The following is a 27,454-nucleotide window of genomic DNA, read 5'->3' as shown; positions in this document are numbered from 1 at the left end:
AATACCAAAACTTAAAATAAAAAAAGTCTTTGCAACCGGGAGCAAGTCACTTAATCCACATTGCCCCCCCCATTTAAATGCATTAATAACCTACCTGTGTGGCCCTGGGCAAGTCATTTAACCCTCTTTGACCCACAAAACAAACAAACAAAAAACTTGAGTAAAAGAAAAAAATGAGGGGCAGCTAGGTGGTACAGTGAATAAAACACTGGCTATTGATTTAGGAGGAACTGAATTCAAATGTGCTCTCAGAAGCTCGATACTTACTATCTGTGTGACCCTGGGCCAATCACTTAACACACTCATTGCCTGTCCCCCCCCCAAAAAAAATTAAATTAAAAAAAATTATCTAGCTGTATGACCCTGGGAAAGTTAGTTAACCCTTACTGCTCTGCCAAAAAAAATTAAAGTAAATATAATAATCTAGCTGTGTTACTGTTGGCAAGTCACTTAACCCTCCTTGCCCTATTAAAAAAAAAAAAAGAAACTTAAAAGAAAAAAAATCTAACTGTGAAACCAGGTTCAACTCACTTAACACTCATTGCCCTGCCAAAAAAAAAAGAAAAGAAAAGAAAGAGAAAAAATAGGTGGTGCAGTGCATAGAGCACTGGCTATGGTGTCAGGAGGACCTGAATTCAAATTTGGTCTCATGCTTGACACATACTAGCTGTATGACCCTGGGCAGGTCACTTAACACTTATTGCCCTTCCCCCTCCAAAAAAAATTTAAAGAAAGGTAAAAATAATAATCTAGCTGTGTAACACTGGGCAAGTCACTTAACCCTTATTGCCCTATTAAAAAAAAAGAAACTTAAAAGAAAAAAATCTTAACTGTGAAACCAGGGCCAACTCACTTAACCCTCATTGCCCTACCAAAAAAAGAAAAGAAAAGAAAGAGAAAAAATGGGGGTGCAGTGCAGTGCAGGCCATGGTTTCAGGAGGACCTGAATTCAAATTTGGTCTCCAATGCTTGACAGTTACTAGCTGCATGACCCTGGTCAAGTCACTTAACCCTTACTGCCCCACAAAAAAACTCCAAACACCAAAACTTAAAATAAAAAAAAAATCTAACTGTGCAATCAGGGGCAAGTCACTTAATCCTCATTGCCCCCCACCACCCAAAAAAATTTTAAATACATTAATAACCTACCTGTGTGGCCCTGGGCAAGATATTTAACCCTCATTGACCCACAAACAAACAAAAAACTTGAATAAGAGAAAAAAATTAGGGGCAGCTATATGGCACAGTGGATAAAACACTGGCTATGGATTTAGGAAGAACTGAGTTCAAATGTGGTCTCAGAAGCTTGACACTTACTGGCTGTGTGACTCTGGGACAGTCACTTAACCTTCTTTGCCAGCCCCCCCCAACAAAATTAAATTAAAAAAAAATAATCTAGCTGTTTGGCCCTGGGCAAGTCAGTTAACCCTTATTGCTCTGCCAAAAAAAAAATTAAATATAATAATCTAGCTGTGTGAGCTTGGGCAAGTCACTTAACCCTCCTTGCCCTATTAAAAAAAAAAGAAACTTAAAAGAAAAAACTCTGTGAAACCAGGGCCAACTCACTTAACCCTCATTGCCCTGCCAAAAAAAGAAGAAAAGAAAAGAAAGAGAAAAAATGGGGGGGGGGGCAGCTAGAAGTCACTTAACCCTTATCGCCCAGCATTGGTGATGGCTTCAGGAGGACCTGAATTCAAATTTGGTCTCAGATGCTTGACACATACTAGCTGTATGACCCTGGGCAGGTCACTTAACACTTATTCCCCCCCCCAATTAAAGTAAGGTAAATATAATAATCATCTAGCCGTGTGGCCCTGGGGAAGTCACTTAACACTTATTGCCCTGTCCCCCACCCACCCCCTCAATTTAATAGGGAAAGGAGGGTTAAGTGACTTGCCCACGCTCACACAGCTAGATTATTATATTTACTAGCTGTATGACCCTGGTCAAGTCACTTAACCCTTACTGCCCCACAAAAAAACTCCAAACACCAAAACTTAAAATTAAAAAAAAAATCTAACTGTGCAACTGGGAGCAAGTCACTTAATCCTCATTGCCCCCCCCAAATTTAAATGCATTAATAACCTACCTTTGTGGCCCTGGGCAAGTCATTTAACCCTCATTGACCTGCAAAAAAACAACCAAACAAACAAAAATCTTGAATAAAAGAAAAAAACGAGGGGCAGCTAGGTGGCACAGTGGATAAAACACTGGCTATGGATTTAGGAGGAACTGAGTTCAAATGCGGTCTCAGAAGCTTGACACTTACTAGCTGTGTGACTCTGGGACAGTCACTTAACCCTCTTTGCCAGCCCCCCCCCCAATTAAATTTTTTAAAAAATCTAGCTGTTTTGCCCTGGGCAAGTCAGTTAACCCTTATTGCTCTGCCAAAAAAAATTAAAGTAAATATAATAATCTACCTATGTTACTTTGGGCAAGTCACTTAACCCTCTTTGCCCTATTAAAAAAAAAAGAAACTTAAAAGAAAAAACTCTGTGAAACCAGGGCCAACTCACTTAACCCTCATTGCCCTGCCAAAAAAAAAAAGAAAGAAAGAAAAAAGAAAGAGAAAAATTGGGGGGGGGGGGGGCAGTTAGGTGGTGCAGTGCATAGAGCACTGGCCATGGCTTCAGGAGGACCTGAATTCAAATTTGGTCTCAGATGCTTGACACATACTAGCTGTATGACCCTGGGCAGGTCACTTAACACTTATTTCGCTCCCCCCCCAAATTAAAGTAAGGTAAATATAATAATAATCTAGCTGTGTGACCCTGGGGAAGTCATTTAACCCTTATTGCCCCACAAAAAAACTCCAAACACCAAAACTTAAAATTTTAAAAATCTAACTGTGCAACTGGGAGCAAGTCACTTAATCCTCATTGCCCACCCTAAAAAAATTTAAATACATTAATAACCCACCTTTGTGGCCCTGGGCAAGTCATTTAACCCTCATTGACCCGCAAAAAAAAACCCCAAACAAACAAAAAACTTGAATAAAAGAAAAAAATGAGGGGCAGCTAGGTGGCACAGAAGTCAGTTAACCCTTACTGCTCTGCCAAAAAAAAATTAAAGTAAATATAATAATCTACCTATGTTACTGTGGGCAAGTTACTTAACCCTCCTTGCCCTATTATAAAAAAAGAAACTTAAAAGAAAAAAATCTAACTGTGAAACCAGGGCCAACTCACTTAAACCTCATTGTCCTACCAAAAAAAAAGGAAAGAAAAGAAAGAGAAAAAAATGGGGGTGCAGTGCATAGAGCACTGGCCATGGATTCAGGAGGACCTGAATTAAAATTTGGTTTCAGATGCTTGACACATATTAGCTGTATGACCCTGGGCAGGTCACTTAACACTTATTGTGCTTCCTCCCTGCCCCCCGAAAAATTAAAGTAAGGTAAATATAATAATAATCTAGCTGTGTGAACCTGGGCAAGTCACTTAACTCTTATTGCCCTGCAAAAAAACTCCAAACACCAAAACTTAAAAAAAAAAAATAACTGTGCAACTGGGAGCAAGTTACTTAATCCTCATTGCCCCCCCCCCCCAAAAAAAATTAAATACTTTAATAACCTACCTGTGTGGCCCTGGGCAAGTCATTTAACCCTCATTGACCCGCAAAAAAAAACCCCAAACAAACAAAAAACTTGAATAAAAAAAAAATGAGGGGAAACTAGGTGGCACAGTGGATAAAACACTGGCTATGGATTTAGGAGGAACTGAGTTCAAATGTGGTCTCAGAAGCTTGATACTTACTAGCTGTGTGACTCTGGGTCAATCACTTAACCCTCATTGTCCGCCTCCCCGCTCCCCCCAAAAATTAAATTAAAAAAAATAATCTAGCTGTTTAGCCCTGGGTAAGTCAGTTAACCCTTATTGCTCTGCCAAAAAAAATTAAATATAATAATCTAGCTGTGTTACTGTGGGCAAGTCACTTAACCCTCCTTGCCCTATTAAAAAAAAAGAAACTTAAAAGAAAAAAAAATCTAACTGTGAAACCAGGGCCAACTCACTTAACCCTCATTGCCCTACCAAAAAAAAAGGAAAGAAAAGAAAGAGAAAAAAATGGGGGTGCAGTGCATAGAGCACTGGCCATGGCTTCAGGAGGACCTGAATTAAAATTTGGTTTCAGATGCTTGACACATATTAGCTGTATGACCCTGGGCAGGTCACTTAACACTTATTGCCCTTCCCTCCCCCACAATAAAGTTAGGTAAATACAATAATAATCTAGCTGTGTGACCCTGGGCAAGTCACTTAACCCTTATTGCCCCACAAAAAACCCCCAAACATTAAAACTTAAAAAAAAAATCTAACTGTGCAACTAGGGGCAAGTCACTTAACCCTCATTGCCCCCCCAAAATTTTAAATTAAATATATTAATAATCTACCCGTGTGACCCTGGGCAAGTCACTTAACCCTCATTGAGCTGCAACAAAACCAAACAAAATTTGAATAAAAGAAAAAAATGAGGGGCAGATAGGTGGCGCAGGGGATAAAACATTGGCCATGGATTTAGGAGGAACTGAGTTCAAATCCAGTCTCAGAAGCTTGACACCACCAAGCTGTATGGACTCTGGGCCAGTCACTTAACTCTCATTACCTGCCCACCCCACACCCCCAAAAAAAATTAAATTAAAAAAATAATAATCTACCTGTATGACCCTGGGCAAAACAGTTAACCCTTATTTCTCTGCCCCCCCCCAAATAATTCAGGTCACTATAATAATCTAGCTGTGAGACTGTGGCCAAGCACTTAACCCTCCTTGCACTATTTAAAAAAACAAAAACAAAACCAAAAAAACAAACTTAAAATTAAAAAAAAAATCTAACTGTGCAACCAGGGCCAACTCACTTAACCTTCACTGACCCGCAAACAAACGAACAAAAAAACAACAACAACAAAACCCAAACCCTTGAATAAAAGAAAAAAATGAGGAGCAGTTAGGTGGCGCAGTGGATAAAACACTGGCCATGGATTTAGGAGAAACAGTTCAAATGTCTCAGAAGCTTGACACTCACTAGCTGAATGACTCTGGGCAAGTCACTTAACACTCATTGCCCTTTCCCTCCCCCAAATTAAAGTAAATATAATAATCTACTTGTGTGTCCCTGGGCAAATTATTTAACCCTCATTGCCATGCCCCCCCCAAAAAAATTAAATTAAAAAAAAATAATCTAGGTGTATGACCCTGGGCAAGTCATTTAACACTTATTACCCCACAAAACCCCCCCCCCAAAACAAAAACAAAAAAACAACAACAACAAAACTTAAAAGAAAAAAAATCTAACTGTGTAACCAGGGGCAAGTCACTTAACCCTCATTGCCCCCCCCCAATTTAATTAAATATAATAATCTACCTGTGTGACCCTGGGCAAGTCACTTAACTCTCATTGCTCTGGAAAAATATTAAATTAAAAATAATAACAATCTAGCTGTGTGACTCTGGGCAAATCACTTAACCCTCATTGCCCCACCCAAAAAAATTAAATTAAAAAATAATAATCTACCTGTATGACCCTGGGCAAGTCAGTTAACCCTTATTGCTCTGCCCCCCCCCAATTAAAGTAAATATAATAATTAGCTGTGTGACCCTGGGCAAGTCAGTTAACCCTTATTGCTCTGCCCCCCCCCAAATTAAAGTAAATATGATAATTAGCTGTGTGACCCTGGGCTAGTCACTTAACCCTAAAAAAAAAACCAAATTAAAAATAATAACAATCTAGCTGTGTGGCTCTAAGCAAGTCATTTAACTTTCATTGCCCCGCCCAAAAAAATTTTAAAAATTGAAAAAAAAATTTGAGCTGTGTGATCCGGGGCAAGTCACTTAACTTTCATTGCCCTGCAAAAAAAGAAAAAGAGAAAGATATTTTTTAAATGTCGGGGCATCTAGGTTGCGCAGTAGATAAAGATCTGGCCCTGGATTCAGGAGGACCTAAGTTCAAATTTGGCCTTAAACCCTTGATACTTCCTAACTGTATGACACTGGGCAAGTCACTTAACCCCCATTGCCCTGCCCCTAAAAAAATTTAAGTTAAAAAAAAACTTGAATAAAAGAAAAAAACAAGGGGCAGCTAGGTGGCTCAGTGGATAAAGCACTGGCCCTGGATTCAGGAGGACCTGAGTTCAAATCCACTCTCAGATGTTTAACACTTAGTAGCTTTTGATTCTGGGCAAGTCACTTAACCCTCGTTGTGCCGCCCCAAAAAAATTAAATTGAAAATAATAATTTAGCTGTATGACCTTGGGCAAATCACTTATCCCTCATTGCCCAGCCAAAAAAAATAAATAAAATTGAAAAAAAAAAATCTAGCTGTGTGACCCTGGTCAAGTTACTTCATTGCCCTGTCAAAAAAAAAAAAGAAAGAAAGAAAAAGAGAAATAAATTTTAAAAAATGTCAGGGCAGCTAGGTGGCACAGTAGATATCCCTGACCCTGGATTCAGGAGGACCTAGGTTCAAATTTGGCCTTAAACACTTGATACTTAGTAGCTGTATGACCCTGAGCAAGTCACTTAACCCTTATTGCCCTGCAAAAAAAAAATTAAATATAATAATAATCTGGCTGTGTTACCCTGGGCAAGCCACTTAACCCTCATTGCCCCCCTCAAAAGTCATCTAGAGCAGTTTTTCATATGATTAGAGATAGCTTTGATTTCTTTGTCTGACTTGCATTTTTATAAATTTGATTCAGTTCTCTATACAATTGAGAAATGAGGCCTTTATTAGAGATATTTGTTTCAAAGATTCTTTTCCAGTTTTTTGCTTCCCTTTTAGTCTTGGTTACATTGGTTTTGTTTGTGCAAAAGCTTCTTAATTTTACATAATCAAAATCTATTTTACATTTTGTTTTACTCTCTGTAAAACATTTGACCTTATAGATGTTGATTTATACCTAGTTTCTCCCATACTGTTTTCTAGTTTTCCTAGCAGTTTTTGTCAAATAATGAGTTTTTGTTCCAAAAGCTTGGATCTTTGGGTTTATCACATACTAGATTACTATAATTTGTACCTCTTCTATTCCACTGATCCACCTCTCTTTTTCTTAGCAAGTACCAGATTGTTTTGATAATTACCGCTTTATAATACAGTTTGACATCTGGTACTGGTAGACCACCTTCTCTTGCATTTTTTTTTTCACTACTTTCCATAATATCCTTGAGCTTTTGTTTTTCCAGGTGAATGTTGTTATTTTTTCTAGACCTGTAAAATATTTTTAATAATTTGATTAGTATAGCACTAAATAAATAAACTGAGGTAGGATTGTAATTTTTATTATATTGGCTCTATCTACCCATGCGCTATTAATATTTTTCCAGTTATTTAGATCTGGCTTTATTTGTGTGAAAAGTGTATTATAGTTCTGGTCATATAGTTCCTGGGTTTTTCTTGGCAGGTAGACTCCCAAGTATTTTATATTGGCCATAGTTATTTTAAAGGGAATTTCTTTTAATCTGTTGTTGCTGGACTTTGTTGGTAATATATAGAAATGCTGATGATTTATATGGATTTATTTTGTATCCTGCAACTTTGCTAAAGTTGTTAATATTTCAAGTAGCTTTTTAGTTGATTTTCTAGGATTTTCTAAGTATAACATATTTGATAGTTTTGTTTCCTCATTAACTATTCTAATTCCTTTAATTTCTTTTTCTTCTCCTATTGCTATAGCTAACATTTCATCCTTGATTCACCCCTGATTGTATTGGGAAGGCTTCTAGCTTATCCCCATTCCAGATAACGCTTGCTGATTGTTTTAGATATATAGTACATATTTTAAGGTAAGCTCCCTTTTTTCTATGCTCTCTGGTGTTTTTAATAGAAATGGGTGCTGTATTCTGTCAAAAGCCTTTTCTGCGTCTATTGAGATAATCATGATTTGTTTGTTTTGTTATTGATATGGCCAGTTATGCTGATAGTTTTCTTAATATTGAACCAGTTCTGCATTCCTGGTATAAATCCTACCTGGATAGCGTATCATCCTTGTGATGTATTGCTGTAATCTTTTTGCTAGTATTTTATTTAAAATTTTTGCATTGATATTCATTAGGGAGATTGGTTTTTAATTTTCTTTACCTGTTTTGGCTCTTCCTGGTTTGGGTATCAGCATCATATTTGTCTTATAAAAGGAATTTGGTAGTACTCCACTTATTTTCTCAAATAATTTATATGGTATTGGGATTAATTATTCTTTAAATGTTTGATAGAATTCACTTGTGAATCCATCTGGTCCTGTGTATTTTTTCCTATGAAGTTCATTGATGGCTTGTTCAATTTCTTTTTCTAAAATTTGGTTACTTAAGTATTTTATTTCTTCTTCTGTTAATCTGGGTAATTTATATTTTTATAGATATTCATTTTATTGAGATTGTCAAATTTATTTGCATGTAACTGGGCAAAATAGTTCCTAATAATTGTTTTAATTTCCTTTTCATTGGTTCATCCCTTTCATTTTTAATACTAGTTTGGTTTTCTTTCTTTTTTGATCAAATTAACCAGTGGTTTATCTATTTTATTGGTTTTTTCACAAAACCAACTTCTAGTTTTATTTATTAATTCAATTTTTTTTACTTTCAATTTTATTAATCTTGCCTTTGATTTTCAGGATTTCCAATTTGGTGTTTAAATTGGGATTTTTAATTTGTTCATTTTCTAGGTTTTTTTTAGTTGCATGCCTAATTCAGAAAAGAATATTCTTAGAGTGACTTTTTTTCTTTTTCTTTCTTTCTTTCTTTTTTTTTTTTTGGTGAGGCAATTGGGGTTAAGTGACTTGCCCAGGGTCACACAGCTAGTAAGTGTTAAATGTCCGAGTCTGGATTTGAACTCAGGTCCTCCTGACTCCAGGGCTGGTGCTCTATCTACTGCGTCACCTAGCTGCCCCATGGTGACTTTTTAATACAGTTGAATTCTAACAGATGTAATAGAGACCAAATGTCCAATCTTTTTGTTTAGGTCTTAGCTTGTAATCTGAATTCTTTTGTACTCATTTTTACATGTTATTTTATAAAAAAAGGCTTTTTGATTAAAAAAAAGAAAATATAGTATAAGTCAAGGTTGTATATATATAATACACGGATATATATTTATATGTATATGTGTATGCATTTATTTATTTGTTGGAGTAATATAGGCCTTCTATCAGGGTGATTTCACAATCTTAATACCCAAAAGTAGCCACAGTTTTTAACAAATTAAGTGTAGTAAAGTATATTTCTTTCAAAGAAAGCACTAAACTTTGAATCACATTTTTGAATGGTAAGAGTTTTGATTATAAAACTGAAAGAATCATATTCATGTGATTCCCAGTACCTTCACTTGAGGAGAATATTAGTACATTGAACTATAGTAAAATATGACTGATGTTTGATGTAGGATACACATCATTGTGATGAGACATAGAAGGAAGCTAGAAAAATTCCATAAAGATTCTAGCTTTGGAAAAGCTAAATTTAAATGTGCTGTAATTGGCAGGTTTTAGACAGTAGGGTGTTGTATCTTATTTAGTGTAATGGAAGAAGTACTTGATTTAATTATCAAACAGTTTTGGCCCTTATGTGCCAAATACTGTGCTAAGTACAGTGATATACATGAAATAGGCCCTGCCTTCAAAGAGCCTTACATTCTGTCAGGAAACAATAGATATATAAGTAAAAATATATCCAAAATATAGACAAAGTAAATGCACCATGATATGGGAGGAAGGCAGAAGAATACTGGATAGCTGCATAGATGGCCCATTGTGCTAATGCCGTTACTGCTGCTGGGGAGGGCTCCTTATTCAGGAGTTCTGAGTTGTAGAAAGGCTACAAAGTAATCAGGTCCCTGCACTAAGTACAACATCACTGTAGTGAGTCCCTTGGAGGATTGGGTCACTAGGCTTCCTGTCTCCATATTAGACAAACTGAGGCAGTTAAAGCTTCTGTGATGATCAGTATTGGGATTGGGCCAGAGAGTGGTTGTTATACTCCTAGCCTGGGCTAAAAACAGAGGCTCACTCCCCCTTTTCCATTTCCCTGCCTTCTCCCCCCCCCCACTCCCCACCCCTGTCCCGTCCAAAAAAAAAAAAAAAAGCAAGCTTGGAAGGGCTTTCAGTGTAGCAGTGTTTCAGCTGTGATTTGAAGGTTCCATGCACCATGGAATTCTACAGGTTGACATTTAGAGGTAGCATGTCCTGGAGGTGGAGGTGGATGGGTGGAAAGTGGTCTGGCTTGTGCAAAGGCACAGAGAATGGATATGAAATGAGATTTGAGGAAAAGTAGGTTGGCCTGTGGGATGCACTGAGGGGAGTGATGTATAATAACCCTGAACAGAGAGGTTAGAGACACAGACTCATGCAGAAGACCTGCCTTCATCACTTAGTGGGTATAGGACTACTGTCATGTTAGGGATGCATTCAGAACCTCGGTTTATAAAATAAAACTTGCCTTGTTGCTATCTTTGTTTGAAGGGTTATGTTGGAATATATCTGTAGATTTTCCATTTAAGGGATGAGACGGGTGGCAACAGAAGGGGCAGCTAGGTGACGCAGTGTATAAAGCACTGGCCCTGGATTAGGAAGGACCTGAGTTCAAATGTGACCTCAGACACTTGACACTTATAAGATGTGAGCCTGGGCAAGTCACTTAATCCTCATTGCCTGACAGCAAAAAAATAAAAAACATAAAGTGACAACAGAGAGAAGGTGGGACTACTCAGTTTTTATTTAATTTTTTTCCCTGCCCAAGAGAATTCAGAGGTGAGCACTGGAAATGATAGAGCAGAAAACAGGCAACAGGAAATTAATGCCCTCTTTGTAAGGGAGGAGATAGAACAAGAGGAACATCTCATGGCTTTTGATGAATTAAAGTTACCTGGCCCAAATGAACTCTTACATGAATTCTGGGGAAAAAATGGCAGATAACATGCTTAGCTACTGATTTCTTTGATTGCTGGTATTTGAGAGATTAAGTGCATACCCTGCAAACTGAACTTAATATCACAGGTGAAAAAAAAGGGTAGATATTCAGTAATAAATAGGAGTTGAAAACATTCTTGGAAAGAAAACCATATGTGAAGAGATTATTTGCTTTTTTATCACCTCAAACAACAGAATTTGGAGGGGTGTTAATTAAAATGGGTGGGTACAAGGCAGACGAGGAAGTGGTTAGAGAGAGGGCTAGCATATTGGGGGGGGCGGGGAAATGAGGGTTAAGTGACTTTCCCAGGGTCACACAGCTAGTATGTGTCAAGTGTCTGAGGCCGGATTTGAACTCAGGTCCTTCTGAATCCAGGGCCAGTGCTTTATCCACTGTGCCACCTAGCTACCCCCTGAAGCGCATATATATATATATATATTTTTTTTTTTTGGTGGGGCAATGGGGGGTAAGTGACTTGCCCAGGGTCACACAGCTAGTAAGTGTCAAGTGTCTGAGATCGGATTTGAACTCAGGTCCTCCTGAATCCAGGGCCGGTGCTTTATCCACTGTGCCATCTAGCTGCCCCCTAAGCATTTTTTTTTTAAGTGAGGCAATTGGGGTTAAGTGACTTGCCCAGAGTCACACAGCTAGTAAGTGTTAAGTGTCTGAGGCTGGATTTGAACTCAGGTATTCCTGACTCCAGGGCCGGTGCTCTATCCACTGCACCACCTAGCTGCCCCCCCCAAAGCATATTTTTTAAACTTTATTTTTCTTAATGTTTTTCCCCACTATTTTCTTTTGCAACATGGTTAATATGGAAATATTTTTGCATGACTTCACATATATAATTGATATATTGCTTACCTTCTCAAGTAGTGGGGAAAAAGCAGGAAGAAAGAGAATTTGGAAGTCGAAAAATTTTTAACGTTAAAATTTTAAGATATAATTTGGAAATATTTAATGAAATATATTTTCAAAAAGAAATCAGTTTTAAATTTTCTATTCTGTTAATTTCAGTATATTTTTGTAAATAATTCATTTAAATGCCATTTAGGTTGATTTGGCATCTGGGCAAAATAGTTTCAAATATACTGTATTTCTTTTTCATTTGTTATCAGTTATCCTTTTTTCATTTTTGATACTGGTAATTTTTTTTTTTTTTTTGGTGAGGCAATTGGGGTTAAGTGACTTGCCCAGGGTCACACAGCTAGTAAATGGTAAGTGTCTGAATCCGGATTTGAACTCAGGTCCTCCTAAATCCAGGGCCGGTTCTTTATCCACTGTGCCATCTAGCTGCTCTGATACTGGTAATTTGAAGAGTCACTGATTCTGACCCTCATCTGTTACAAAGTTCCTGTTCTCATCATTTGCCTATATGTCGAATTTAGAAAGATTGTAGCTTTTTTCAGATTTTTGTTGGGGCAAAAAAATTTTTGGCAGTTGGGAAGGAGTTGTGGGAAGGGCATCCAGGCCTCACTGCTTATTTCTTCTCTGTAAAAATATCACTTCGAAAGATGACTTTTGAGAGGTGGTATGAGTGTAACGAATCCTGGACATGGAGTCAGAAAATAATACATGGGTTCAAGTCCTACTTATTTAGATCTGTGACTATGTGTGTATTATTTAACCACTGAGCCCAGTTTCCTCATTTATAAAACAAAGTTAATCATGTATAAACTACCTCACAAAGTTATTAGAGTCAACTTAGATAATATATTTAAGTCCTTGTGAAAGCACTGTGTAGTACCAGGTAAAGGATAACTTTGAATGCCCTCTTATTACTTTAAATTATCATTCAGCTTTTTCTACAGTTTAACTTTAAATAGTCTTGGAAGTGCTTTATAAATAGAGTCTCATAAGATTTCAGAAATTTTCAGCTGAATAAGAGTGGCTACTTTTGCTTACCCTTAGACTTTTTGTCATGTTAACAGTCACTGTGTAACATGAAACATCCAAAATGCTTCTGAGCATTTGCTTAACTTCTTGGGGGGAAAGAGAATATTATCATGTCATTTAGTATTTGTTGTCCCTGAAAGAGAAGTAACTGAAGGAGGAGCCTGGGATGCTGGAGATTGAGAGGTAGAGGGGGCCTTAGACCATGGGTAAAGTGAATACTAGAGAGGTCAAGTGACTTGTCTGTAACAGATCACACAGGTAAGTGGCAAAGCTGTGATTAGAAGCCAAGTGGCACACCACAAATACAGTGTGCCTTTTCCCTCTATATTATATGGTTACCATCAGAAATAAAATAAGTGTCATAGCATAGTTCTCACAAGTTTGCTACATACCCATACCTTTGAGTTATCTATTACTTTGTGTTGAAATAAGCTTGTTTGGGGGCAGCTGGGTGGCGCAGTAGATGGAGTATTGGCCCTGGAGTCAGGAGGACCTGAGTTCAGGTCCAGCCTCAGACACTTAACACTTGCTGTCTGTGTGACCCTGGGCAAGTCACTTAACCCCAATTACCTCATCAAAAAAAAATAAGCTTGTTCATTATCCCATGTTTTCAGATATAGACAGGTGAAAGCAAAACATAAAATTTCATAAATGGCCATGGTCCTGAATGATAGAATTTGAATAGAAGCAATCTTCTTATCCACATACATTTCTCTCAGCAGGCTATTTGTGTCTCTTGAAATGAAGGTTATTGGAATTTCCCCAAAAAATTTCCTGTGACTAACTGGTTCAAAGCTTTCTTTTGAGTCTCTCAGTTAGTCCAACCCAAACATTAGGAGAACCAGAATGTAAGAATATCTTGAGTGCCAAGCTGTTTCAGTTGAGTTCACCTTCTTGTTCTTGTTTTAATCTGTAGGGCAAAGAAAATAGACAGTTAGTTGGAAATTTTTATTTCAAAGTAAAGTTATTTGGTTCTTTTAAGTGTCAGGCATCTGCTTTATGTGAGCACTGTGATGATCTTTGGTGATGCAGAGACACAAGGAAAACAGTACTGGGCCTGGCAGGGCTTATTAAATCACAGACATTGATTCCTTACATTCTTTAAGGCCCTCTGCCCTCAATCCCAGGAGACAGTAGGGAGCTGCTGCTGCCATTTCATGCTGAGTGATGACTATTGTGTAGTGACAGAGAAGGAGCCTCAGCAGGCAGCATATCTTTGGGCAGGCTTCTGGCACTGATACCAGGTTATTTTCATAGCAGAAGAAGCCGTCATGAAATGTTTCACAGATCATCCCATTCATTCTTCTTGGAATTTATTTTGCCTCCTAAATTTGAGTGACATTTAGGTTGTATTTTTTCACATATCCAGATATATAATTATATTTGTTTTAGCATGAATAATAACACACTCCCTCCCCATATCCCCCCACCCCAAAATTTTCTGGTTATGGAGACCTCATCACCTTTTCCTTTGCCCTCCTTTCTTTTTTCTAGACTGACCATTAATATAATGGTAAGTTAGTAGTTAGGGAAACATTTGAACTTTCCTAATGAAGAAATTGTTCAATGTAATCATAATTCCAGAGAACTTAAGATGAAACATGCTATCTCCAGATAGAAAGAGGGACGATGGACTTAGAGTATAAATTGGAGCATATATATATATTTTTGTTTTTGCAGGGCAGTGAGGGTTAAGTGACTTGCCCAAGGTCACACAGCTAGTTAAGTGTCAGGAGTCTGAGGCTGTATTTGAACTCAGGTCCTCCTGACTCCAAGGCCAGTGCTTTGTCCACTGCGCCACCTACCTGCCCTGAGCATCTATATTTTTTAACATGAAAAATATGGGAATTTGTTTTGCTTGACTTTACATATTTATAATGGGTTTTGGTTTTTTGTTCTCTGAGGGTGGGGAAAGGAGTTGGAGGAGAGAATTCAGAACTGAAAATAAAATTGAATTTAAAGAAAAGAAATTAGTAAATAATTGAAAGCAATTGCATTTCTCTTTGCTTCAAGTATTGTTTGTGTGAATCTTTGTTGGCTTCTGGGGAAGTTTGTACAGAAGGATGGCACATGATATATTCATGTTATTTAACATTTCAGCACAGTAAACACTTCAGTTGTTCAAGATACTGTCATGTTTTTTTATGATATGTTGGTGTTTAAATCTTAGGGTCTGAATGGGTCAGTGTACTATTTAAAAGTTTAAAATTCTGAACAATTGTCATTATGTTGCTATTCTGATACTCACCTCCAGATGCTATTTGAAATAGGAGCTTGAGGTATGATTAGGACAGTGTTATTGCTTAAGAAAAACCCTGTCTTTGTTGTTTCAAGTCGTGTAGAATGTGTTACATGATAGTAGCAGCTGCTTAATAATCATCTTTTTTAGTATTGTGGTAGTCATCTGTACTTAATATCTTCTTACAGTTTTATATTTAGCATTTTGAAATATCAGTTATATACTATGTTGGTATGAAACATGAGTGGTCCTATGAACCCACAGTTTTTCACCCAAACGCATTCTATGTACACAGTATATCCTTGAATATACATAAGAGCAAACATCCCCTGATAGAGGTACAAATGGGTGTGTTGCATTTTAAATCAAAGGTTTTTAAATTGCATTTAGGCAGTTCAGCCAAGTACCTAATATGCAGTATTCTGAAAATAAAAATAAATGTGACAATCTATCTTGACCTAATAATAAAAATGCCATAACAGATGATTTCTGTTAACTTTAAAATTACTTAACTGTGTTTCTATTTTAAAGATTACACTGCAGGGGATGTCTTTAATAATAAAACATATGGGAAGGCTAGGGATTAAAAAGCTGGGTTTTGTTTGGTTTTTTTTACAGTTTTCTTCAGTCAGACTGTCCTAGTAAAGTATTAGATAGAAAAAAGATATATAATGCTACTTTATTTTCTTTCTTTTTTTTGTGGGGCAATGAAGGTTAAGTGACTTGCCCAGGGACACACAGCTAGTAAGTGTCAAGTGTCTGAGGCCAGATTTGAACTCAGGTCCTCCTGAATCTAGGGCTGGTACTTTACCCACTGCTTCACCTAGCTGACCCCCTACTTTATTTTCTTTTTCTTTTTCTTTTTTTTGCAGGGCAATGGGGGTTAAGTGACTTGCCCAGGGTCACACAGCTAGTAAGTGTCAAGTGTCTGAGGCCGGATTTAAACTCAGGTACTCCTGAATCCAGGCCGGTACTTTATTCACTGCGCCACCTAGCTGCGCCCCCCACTTTATTTTCAAAGTAGAAAGAAAATAAAAATTAAAGCATCCCTTTTTATTTCATCTGTAATAACAAGGAGACTCTTGTCTCATCTGTTTTTGTTCCATTTAAGTTTACTTAAAATGTTTTAAATTGTAATAATCTTCCTATTTTTTTTACCAAGTGTTTAGAATTGTAACTAGCATTTTTCATTGAGAAATCTACTCCAAATCCAAAGTTTGTCCCTTAAAATTGATTTATTATATTAAATTTTTTCATCATTTTTCTTATTATTTTATTACTGATTAGTATACTTCCATAAACATTTAAGATTTTTAAAAATTACTGTTTTCACAAATGAAAAATAGCTTTGGACATTTCTCCTAATTGGGAAAAGCTATAATTTATACTAAACTCAAAGCTGCTAGGCACTTAGAAAATGGTTTTAAGAAATTCATTTTTTAAAATCATAAACCAGGGCAGCTAAATGACGCAGTAGGTAAAGCACTGGCCCTGGATTCAGGAGGACCTGAGTTCAAATCTGCGCTCAGACACTTGGCACGTACTAGCTGTGTGACCCCGGGCAAGTCATTTAACCCTCATTTCCCCACAAAAAAAAACAAATCCAAACAACCAAACAGGTATATGTTAAGTATCTTTTTTCTGGAATCTAAAAACTCATATACCTTCAAGACATTAATATGTTTGATTTCTTGGTGGAAAATGCCTGTGACAAGCTATACTCCTACCTGAGATTTCATTAAAGAATTAATTTCCATAGCTTGTCTTTAAGTAGGTAAAGATTTAGACCAGTCTTCTACACATTGAATATTTGTGCTACCATATGAATAGCCTGAAAATAATGCAGTCTTTTGAAGTAATGTGTAGGTCAAGGCTTCTTAAACTTTTTCTACTCTCGACCCCTTTTTGCTTGAGAAATTTTTATGCATCCCCAGGTATATAGGTATATAAAATAGGTATATATAACCTTTTATTGTATACTTTCGGTGTACATCATTGAAGCATAAGTATATTCATTTTGTTTCAAGCATGTTATATTTTAATTTGGTGAAAGAAACAATTTTATTTTCAGTTAAATGCTACATTAATGAAAGTGAGGAGAAATAATACTAATACATGGGATTTGTTAATTTGTAGAGTAAATGAATTCGACTAATCTCTAGCATTTGGTGTAAAAAATATAAAAATTGTTACATTAGTTTTCTCTGAGATATTCCTCGTATTACATGGACAATTCTTTCATTAACTTATTCTTAATAGTTATAATGATATGTTTTAATAGCTAGAATCTGACAAACAAGAGTTTTTTTTCTTTGGGGGCTCCTTTGAAGCTAAATCTATTTTTTTTTCCTGAGACTAGATTATTTAAACTATCTAGCATTCAGATAGCTTTTGTGTTTTATATTTTTGAAGATATTCCTCTGGTGTGTGTGTGTGTGTGTGTGTGTGTGTGTGTTGTGTGTGTGTGTGTGTTTAGTTTTGTTAGCATATAATGATGCATAATACATTGTTTATTGTTTTTATTTCTTTTAGTTTTGTTATTTTTTTTACCTTCTTCATTTATCCTGTTGCTCTTGACCTTTGATGATGAAAATTATTCTGGCCATATCGTTCATGTCCCAGTGACTCTGAACTCCTGTAGATCATCACAATTCAAACCCCTATCCATCATCTCTGACCACCCGATTCTTTATTTCTATTCCTCTCCACCCTCCTACCCCAAAGTTTTATCGGAACTCCACCCAGCCCTTCCACTGTGCCCTCTGAAATGCCTGTTCCATAAAGAGCACACTTCCCTGTATCTTAATTTTTTAATTTCCCATTCCTTTCATCCACTAGCTCTTCCAGGTTCTTCCCCTTTCCCCATCACTTAGTAACATCTCTTTCTTTGAGGTTTATGCCCTTTATATCTACCACACAATCAGATATATTAAATTAGAATTTTATGTGTCCAAGCTGTGGAATAATATGTGCTGTGAAAGTATTAGAGGAAATGGCTTATGATGCTCTCAGTGGTTACCATATTTCTCTCTTCTGTACTTCAAAAACTTGCAGTTTCATTATTGTATGACTGCTTCCTCTGCTGGTACAGAGAGTAGGTCCTTTTAACATAATGTTTTAAAGTTGCTGCAGCTGAAAAAAAATCACCATTGTGATTAGCCTCTCATACTTTCCTGAGCTTTTATTTGGACAGCAGACATAGATTATCACTAGGCCTTTTCTTTTTTTCCTTTTTTTTATAGTATAGTGGATAAAATGCTGGACTTGGGAGTCAGGTGACCTGGGTTTGAAGTCAGCCTCACATAGTATCTGTGTGAGACTGGGCAAGTCACTTAATTTCTGTGCCTCATCTGTTGGGCTTAATGGCCTGGGATCATACCTTCTCCGCTCCACAACTGTGATCCTTTGATTCTGATGTAAATGTGTTATTTAAATAGGATATTTTGGAGTTTCCTCCTCTCATAAAGCAGACACATCAGTAATTTTCCCCCTCCTTTCTCTTTAAGAAATTAGTATAAAAAACCCACATAAATTTAAAAATCATTTCTAAAAACTGGAAGAACTCCATAACTCCTGATAAGGGGGTAACCTCTCCAAAGGCCAACTGTTAAGAATTTTGTCACAAGCACACCTCCCCATTGTCCTTTGCCTGGGCCTTTTCTTGTATAAGACCTTTTAGATCATGTACCCCCCACTAGAATAGCCACTGAGAATCCAAGGTTCATCTCCATGCCATATGATTCCTGAAAGTAAGAATTTATTAAGGATAGAATGCTGGGCCTGAAGTCAGGAAGGATCATCTTTCTGAGCTTAAATCTGGCTTTAGACACTGGGCCAATCACTTAAACCTCCTTGCCTCAGTTTCCTCATCTGTATAATGAGCTGGAGAAGGAAATGGCAAACCACTTTAGTCTGTCAAGAAAACCCCAAATATAATCATAAAAATTTGGATGTGACTGAAAATGACTAAACAAATTATTTTACATGATTTCCTATACAATATACTAGGAAACAAATGTCCTTTCCCATATGCAATGCCAGATATTTAAAATAATTTTAGCTACTTTTATTTTTTACTTTAATTTCCCAACAAATCTTTTATCATCCTCCAGAGGACTCATCCTTTATAACAGAGAATACAAAATAGGCAAAAGAAAACACAAGGCCTTAATACAAAAATTAACTAACATGTCACTTAGATCTGACTGTAGGTATTGTGGTCTGCTTTAGTAGTCCCCCACTTCTGCGAAGAGGGGAGAGAGTTGCATTCTTATACCTGTTTTGTAGGGAGAAGCTGATGACTATCATTATATAGCATTCAGTTTCAATTTTGTTCTTTTTTCCGATTACATTGTTGCAGACATTTTAATATATTATTGTCCTTTTAGCTTACTTCATTTATATAAGCCTCCCCATGCCTCTTTTGTATTCCTAAATAGGAATTATATCGTAAGTTCAGTAACATTCCATCATAGTCATGTTGCACAATTTATCCGGGCCATCAGATGACCAACAGGCATCTGCTTTGTTTTCAGTTATTTGCTACTAGAAAAAGTGCTTCTATAAATATTTTGGTGAATATGGGACCTTTATTTTTTTTCTCCTTTTTATATATGTCTGGTGTTGGAATCTTTGAGTCAAATGTTATGTAATTTTTTTTTTTTGGTGGGGCAGTGAGGGTTATGTGACTTGCCCAAGTTCACCCAGCCATTAAGTTAAGTGTCTGAGGCCGGATATGAACTCAGGTCCTCCTCAATCCAGGGCCTGTGTTCTATCCACTGTGCCACCTGGCTGCCCCCAGTTATGTACTATTTGACATCTCTCTTGTCATAATTGGAATTTTTTCTAGAATGAATAGACCAATTTATAGTTCTATTATACTTGTCTTTTCACATACCTTCAACACTATCTCTGATTTTTGCCATCTTTGCCAATAAGCCTTGTGTGAGCTTCAATCTTGCAGTTATTTTGACTTGTATTTGGTTTATTAGTAGTCATTTAGAACAGTTTTGTATGTTCATTAATTGTTTAGAGTTTTGTGACCTCAGTTATTTCTCTCTATTTTGGAAATCAATCTCTAATTTGATGTAGCTGAAGGAGCCTGGCACACTGTGTTGAAAACCTATGAGATAGACTGGCTATGGGACCCTGATTAAATTCATGTAATTCCTTGGTACTCTAGTAAGCATATAAATTTCAGAGAAGGCTCCAACCTTTGTTGAGGGGGTTTCCTTACATGGGGACTCCCTTTATGGATGAAACCACAAGTCCAGTTCCTTTACATGTTTGGTATTAAGGTTCTCCTCTCTCTCCCTAATTGTGCTGATTTTCTTTGTATAAAAAACTTAAATTTCACATTACCTTTGTCTTTTGTGATTGTCTTGGCACCTCTTTTGATTAAGAATCTTCATTTAGCCATAGTTATGAAAGATATATTTGATTTGAGCCCCTTTAGATTTTTACCATCTTTATCATTCAGGTTGCATATCCATTTTGTACTTGTATTATCTACTGCATTTTGTTGTTCTAAAGCTAGTTTGTGTCAAATTGCTTCCCATGTTATCCAGTAGTTCTTGGCCGACAGCTTATTCTCCAAGTAATTTTTGCCTACACTTTATCAAATATAGGTTGTTGCTATACCTTTTAATCAGGCCTATTTTGTATCTGGTCTCCAGTTGTCGCACTTCAGACATAACTGCATACTTTTGTTCCCTGTCCGACCATTCTCTCCTTTCAGTGAGCAGGGACATCAATTTATTTTCTCTTCAGATACCTTTTGAGTCCTGATCGTACTCCTATTTTTCTTTCTCAGATGAATACCCATATACTACCATTTGTTTCACAAAATGGATACCCTTTTCAGCCCTTTCTGTTTGTCATTTGAAAAAATGCTTAATAGAATCCTCAAATAAGGAGATGATAGTTCCTCTGTGTAAACTGCCCTGGTCAGACCACATAGGGTTGTGACCCAACAACTGTCTTCAAGTACTTCAATGACTATCATGTGATAGAGGGATTCTATTTCTTCTGTTTGGCCCAATTAGACTTGATAATAATAGAAACTTCCTAAAAATTTGAGCTATCTAAAAGTAGACTAGGCCACCTTGTGACCTAGTGGGTTTTTTACTCATTGCAGAGACTGAATGATCACTTGTTAGGTTATAGTAGGGATTCCTTTTCCATCATGGGCTGGAAAAGTTGGCCAATGAGGTGAACAGAAATTTGCTGTACACTGTTTGCAAGACATGGTCCAGGGTGCTTAGAGCATGGAGGCCCCAAAACAAGGGGATCAGCCTGGAAACAATTGGTGTAAAAGGCACCCAGACTGAACCATGCTGGTTCCCGAGAAGTGTAGAAGTGAGGACAGAGAGCTTTTCAGGCCCAGGACACTGTATATCACATAATATTTCGTTCTCAGCATTTTAATACAGCGACCATCTTAATGTCAAGTTTAATAGATACTTTTACATTTTTTTCTCCAGACTACGTTGTAGTATGGAAATGATCCTCAGGTTTCAGATTCTTTGCTAATAGAAAATGGGCTCTAAAAGGCTCTGTTACCCTCCTTGTGCTTCCGGTTCTGTCTTGGAAACAGATGGTATCTGCTTCAGTAATTCATTTTTTCATCTTGGTTACTGATTAAAAAAAGAAAAGTACAAACTGGTACATGGCTCTCCAGCCTCTTCTGCTTTTGTAGAAAAAAAATCGTGTTAGAGATCAGAGACTTTTATATGGTCTGTAAACATTAACTATTGCTACCACGAATGTGAGATCCTTCTCTGTGGCATAAAAAGCAGACACTATCAGACAAATAGATTCACGCTAATATCAAAACTTTGTTATGAGTTAAACTGGAAAACAAAAGGAGGTTGGAGCACAGTGGAAAGATGATGAAGTTTTTTCTAAGAGATGCAACAAAAATTTGATCATATCTTAATAGAGTTACAGGAAAAAGAGAACTTAGAGGTCAAGCCCCCCAATACCTTTATTTTAAAGATTGAGGGACTTGAGGTCCAGATGTAAAAAAATTACTTGCATTGTTGGTTCCATTGAGTACCTGAAGGCAATTGTCAGTCAATAAACATTTATTAAGCACCAGGGACTAATCTAAGTGCAGGTACAAAAAGAAGCAAAAGTCAGTCCCTGCCACCAAGAAGCTCACAGTGTGATGGTGACAAACTAAGATAATTGGGTCAAAACAGCTCTAAACAAAGCCTCAAAGAAAAATGTGAATTGGACACATGCCCAACAGAAATTATTGGAAGAGCTGAAAATTATTTTCAGAATCAAATAAGAGTGGTAGAGGGAAAATTAGGCAAGAAAACATGAAAGCAAAGGCAAAAATTATGAAAAGACAATTAACAGCTTAGTAAAATTAGCACAAAAAATTACTGAAGAAAATAGCACCTTAAAAACCAGAATGGGCCAAATGGGAAAAAAAGATACAAAAACTCACAGAAGAAAATAATTCCTTAAAAAACAACTGACCTGCAAAATAGATCAGGGAGAGATAATTTAAGCATTTTTGGATTACCTGAAAGTCATAATCAAAGAAAGAGCCTGTAAATCATATTTCAAGAAATTATCAAGGAAAACTGCCCTGATTTCCTAAAACCAGAGGGTAAAAAAGAAAGGTAAAGAATCCACTGATCACCACCTTAAGAGATTCACAAAAGAAGAGATGGTTAGAAACAAAACTGACTGGAGAGAAGGGAGAGGGTAAAAAGAGAGGGAAGGATAAACAGTAGAAAGTAGGATAGAGGGAAATGCAGAGTTCATAATCATAAGTATGAATGTGAATGGGATGAACCCACACATAACATGGAAGCAAATAGTGGACTGGATCAGAAACCAGAATCCAACAGTATGTATATGTTGTTTATAAGAAACATACTTGGAACAGAAACACCACAGTTAAAATAAGGGGCTAGAGCAGAATCTTCTATGCTTCAGCTGAAATAAAAAAGGTGGGCATAGCAGTCATGAACTCAGACAAAGCAAAAGCAAAATTGGACCTAATTAAAAGGGATGAATAGGAAAACTATATCTTGTTAAAAGGAACCATAGTCAATGAGTAATATCAATGCTAAACATATATGCACTAAGTGTGGCATAGCATCCAAATTCTTAAAGGAAAAATTAAATTAATTACAGGAGGAAATATTTAAACTATACTAGTGGAAAACTTCCACCTTCTTTCAGAGCTAGAGAAATTTTGATTATAAAATAAGTAGGAAGTCAGGGAGATAAATAGAACCTTCGAAAAGTTAGAAATGATAGACCTCTGGAGAAACTTGAATGGAAATGCTGTACATTGGCACCTTCACAAAAATTGGACCATATATTTGGGCAGAAAAACCTCACAGCCAAATCGAGATAAACACATTTTTCTCAGACCATAAAGAACTGGGGAAGCAAGGGTAAAAAAACTAATTGGAAATTAAATAGATCTAATCCAAAAGAATTAGGGAATCAAAGAACAAGTCATAGAAATAATAATTTCATTGAAAAGAATGACAACAGTGAGATGACATTCCAAAATTTGTGGGATGTAGGCAAAGCAGTAGTTAGGGGAAATTTCATATCTAAATATGTACATCAGACACTTAACACTTACTAGCTGTGTGACCCTGGGCAAGTCACTTAACCCCAACTGCCTCACCAAAAAAAACAAAAACAAAAACAATTAAGTTGTAGAGAAGGTACTGACCTGAATGTGTAGAATTTTCAATAAAAATTGATTTAGTGGGAGTTCGCTGTACAAATAAAATTTCTGGTGTTCTCTCTAGCTTTATTTTTCATATCTGATCACTTTCCTTCTTATTATTCTAGTAGCTTCCATTTTTTGTTGTTGTTCAGAAGTATTGCGATTTCTTCTAATTGCGATGATATATTTTATATTTTGTCACCTCTTCACACGCAGCCATTGGCAAGGATACGAAAAGATGGATAGAGCTGTTAAATGTTGGATTGCTTGGAGAAACAGATATTTTAAGGTGCTGTTTGAAAAACTTTACTTTGGATAGCAGTTTTGAAACATGACAAATTTCTATAACCTTTGGTTTTTTGAAATATACAGGAAATAAACTAGGTATCAGTGTGGAAGCCATTTCTTCATCAGCTGTTTGTATTTTAAGATCATACTCCTTGAATGATGTAACCTCAGATAACTTTGTTTTACCCTCTTATTAGTATGGGGAAAGGAATAAAATAGATTGCTGTCTGCTCTACAAATGTGTTAGTGTTTGCTCTATATTTAGCATTCAGCTCAGATGGCAGAGGGAGTTCCTCTATCTGGTGAGAACCTCCAGATGCTTTTGTTTCAGAGGATATGATCTTTATTGTATCAAGTGTTCCTAGTCTTTAGTTACCAAAGTGGTAGAACCCTTGTCTTAGCATAATTGCTTCGCACCATCTTTCTTTTTGCAACCCTACTGTAGTAAAACCTAATCTGCCTGCTTCTGCTTTGGTAGGAATAACCCTGGGAAATCCATGCCTGCCCCACATTTTCAGGTTGCATCTCTGTATCTTTTCTGAATATCACAGTCATGGTCCAGTGGTAGGAGGGAAAGTCATCCAGTTCATTAGAGAGCAGGACATCTGAGCTTCTCTTCACCCTAGTCCCTTGAAGTCAAGGCTACTTGGTTCACTTCTGTATTTACATTTCTTACTCTTTGGGGAGCCTTAGACTCTCCAAAATAGGAGAAAGATAACACAGCCATGAGGCAGCTGCTTTAACAAGGGTTATGTCTGAAATTAACCTAGTCCTCTTTTACAAATTAATTTAATTAGTTTTATTATGGTTGAAGATTGTAAGATTTTGTTAACTCAAGATTAAAACTTATTGAAACTTTTTTTTGAGGTATTCTACTTTTTTGATTTAATTAACACAGTATACTATTCTCAGTGCCAGACAGGTGGTGCTGCAGTAGGTAGAGTACCCAGCCCAGAGTCAGACTCATCTTCCTGAGTTCAGATCTAGCCTCAGACACTTACTGTGTGACCTTGGGCAAGTCACTGAACCCGCTTGCCTCAGTTTCCTCATCTGTAAAATGAGTTGGAGAAGGAAATAGCAAACCACACAAGCATCTTAGCCAAGAATAACCCAAATTGGGTCACGAAGAGTAAGACATGACTGAAATGGTTGAACAACAGCAGTACTTGTACAATTGATAAAACTTCATCATGTGGTACTAACAGCTGCACATTTGGCTGCCTTTTCCACACAGTTTCCTATTGACAAATTTACTCCCTTTTCTTCAAACTCTTGGCGACAAATTCCTCCTGAGTTAGCCTAATGAGCTTCAGATAAACAGTCTGTTGTAGGACCTGTTACTTTTGTGCAGTTAGCATAGCTTTTAAGAACGACCCCAGATTTTCCTCTCCCATGATCAAGATCAGATTCATACTTTAATAGAAGAAATTCAGTATAAACATACTTTAATATTTCTTGAATTTTAGCATCACTGCTAAATTCAGTTCTCTATACATAGGAGAACAATGTAAATATAAATCTTACAAGAGTTTGAATTGAATCTTTACTGGCCTTCATTCCTTATTGAATTATATCTAGTTCACCTTTGGTTAAAAGTAAAAGGAAATCTAGTTGAGTATTCATAGTAAATACTAATTTTAGGAGAAATCACAATTTCATATATTGTATTTCAGTTCAAAAATATTTTATGAAAAACTGATTGTACTGTAAAATTTTTTTCACTTTTCTTATGTAACTCTTCCCTAGGTTCGTGTTGAATTTGATGGTCTTTAATGGGAAAAGTGAGAGTGGACTGAAGTTTATGAAGATTTTACTGCTTTCTGGGTGGAATACCAATTAGTCTGGGCAAGAAGAAAGGACCCTAACTACTTAAGGATCAAAGATTGAATGAGTTCAGCGGCCTACATAGGTAAGTTTTTTTAAATATTCCATTAAGAATGTTAGTTATTTATTAAAGTACAAGAATTATATGTACTTTACACATAGCTCCATCTTTTAGATTGTACATTAGCACTCCTTACGTATCTTACTGAATCTTCAAATTATTGCCGATCTTTTCTAAAAATTGTCATGTATCATTGCTACAAAAGTCTGGTTCTCGGTGATTCTATTCTGTCCACAAAATAAAGTTTAAGTAGAAAAAAATAGAAAGGGATGCTAAGAGCACAGTTAGGTTACAAGCTTCTTAGAATTTCTTACTTGAGTGTGATTTTGCATTTGGAACAGAAAAGAAGTTCCTATTTTAAAGTGTTTGCATTTCATTGTGGGATTTTTTGTTGTTGTTTTGAGGGGTCATTTTGCTATGATTTGTACATGACCATTTTTCAGAGCTTATTGAGAAAGGTAAGTTATAGTAAAGTTACTTCATGGGAAATTGAATTTTCAGGAAATAGAGTAAATCATAAATTCTGAGCAAGTTGGTTTCATTTTTCTGCAGGTCTTTAAGAATAAACCACTTAATGCACTCTCGTGGGAATTTAAATATTAAATGATTTGAATCAAATATGCAATTTCTCATATCAGAAGCTTCCTCTCTGAGTGCAGATTGACAGTTGAGCTGCACTTGAGAGGTGTAGGGATGCGCTTGGGGCACCGAGAGGTTTACTTTTTGGCCTGGTTTCCTAGAACTTGTGTTTGTCAGAAGTAGTACTGGAACCTGGTTGTCCTGACTCTGAGGGTCTGTCCAGTAACATTGAAAGATTTTTTTATTAACTAATCTATTGGGGCAGATACAGTTAGAGCTAACTAATTTTCAGTTACTAATTGTTATTGGCATGCTATAAGCATTTATTAAGCACCTGTTTGTGCCCGGTACCAAAAGAGATACAAGGTTTAGATGAATACATGGGGGAACAAACAAGAGGGAATTAAATTCTTAGTTCACTTAATTCTAACAGGTTGCAGATGTGGAAATAATGTGAACTTTGGGAGGAAGTTAGCCACTCCATTTTAGAATTTCTGTTAAAGCAGAATAGTTTGACATGTATCCTAGATTTGGGGAAACCAGATTTCAAAGAGTAATTAAGAATTAAAATCTGTAGGGAAAGTTAGTTAGCCTGGTTAGGGTGGGAAGCTCTTAAGATTAAAATTTTGAAAGCTCAAAGAAAAAAAAGCAAACAACTGTGTGAGGATAAAAAAGGCTATTTATCTAAAGAGCCTTATTACTAGGTCTGGGAATATTGTCATCCAACTTAAGTTTTTAAAAAACTTGTATAGAAAGTGGAATCAAGGACTTGTGACAGATTTTGAATTTTTTAAATGGTAACATGGCCTTGTTAAAATAGTATTAGTCGTGCAAAAGCTCGGAATGAGCTGAGGATGGTGATGGAAGAAGCTAAGGTTAAGAAAAGGGGTGTAGAGATTATTTAGCTATATGTGGGGGAAAAGGAAAGATCAAAAGAACTTTGAGAGTGATCCTCTGGGAAAATGACAC

The 27,454-nt window shown here is 36.5% G+C and overlaps 1 protein-coding gene across 1 annotated transcript in view; it reads left to right on the top strand.

The window, feature by feature from the left end:
- Positions 1-27,454, top strand: part of JMJD1C (jumonji domain containing 1C) — a 124,383-nt gene that overhangs the window by 14,679 nt on the left and 82,250 nt on the right. The window contains exon 3 of the mRNA XM_043981510.1: positions 25,768-25,930. The gene's annotated coding sequence lies outside the window, so the exon portion shown is untranslated. The remainder of the gene's footprint in view (positions 1-25,767; positions 25,931-27,454) is intronic.

This window comes from Dromiciops gliroides, chromosome 2, assembly GCF_019393635.1.
Source record: "Dromiciops gliroides isolate mDroGli1 chromosome 2, mDroGli1.pri, whole genome shotgun sequence".
NCBI classification, from domain to species: Eukaryota; Metazoa; Chordata; class Mammalia; order Microbiotheria; family Microbiotheriidae; genus Dromiciops; species Dromiciops gliroides.
The sequence above is the reverse complement of the archived record's forward strand: the minus strand, read 5'-3'. Positions and strand labels throughout refer to the sequence as shown.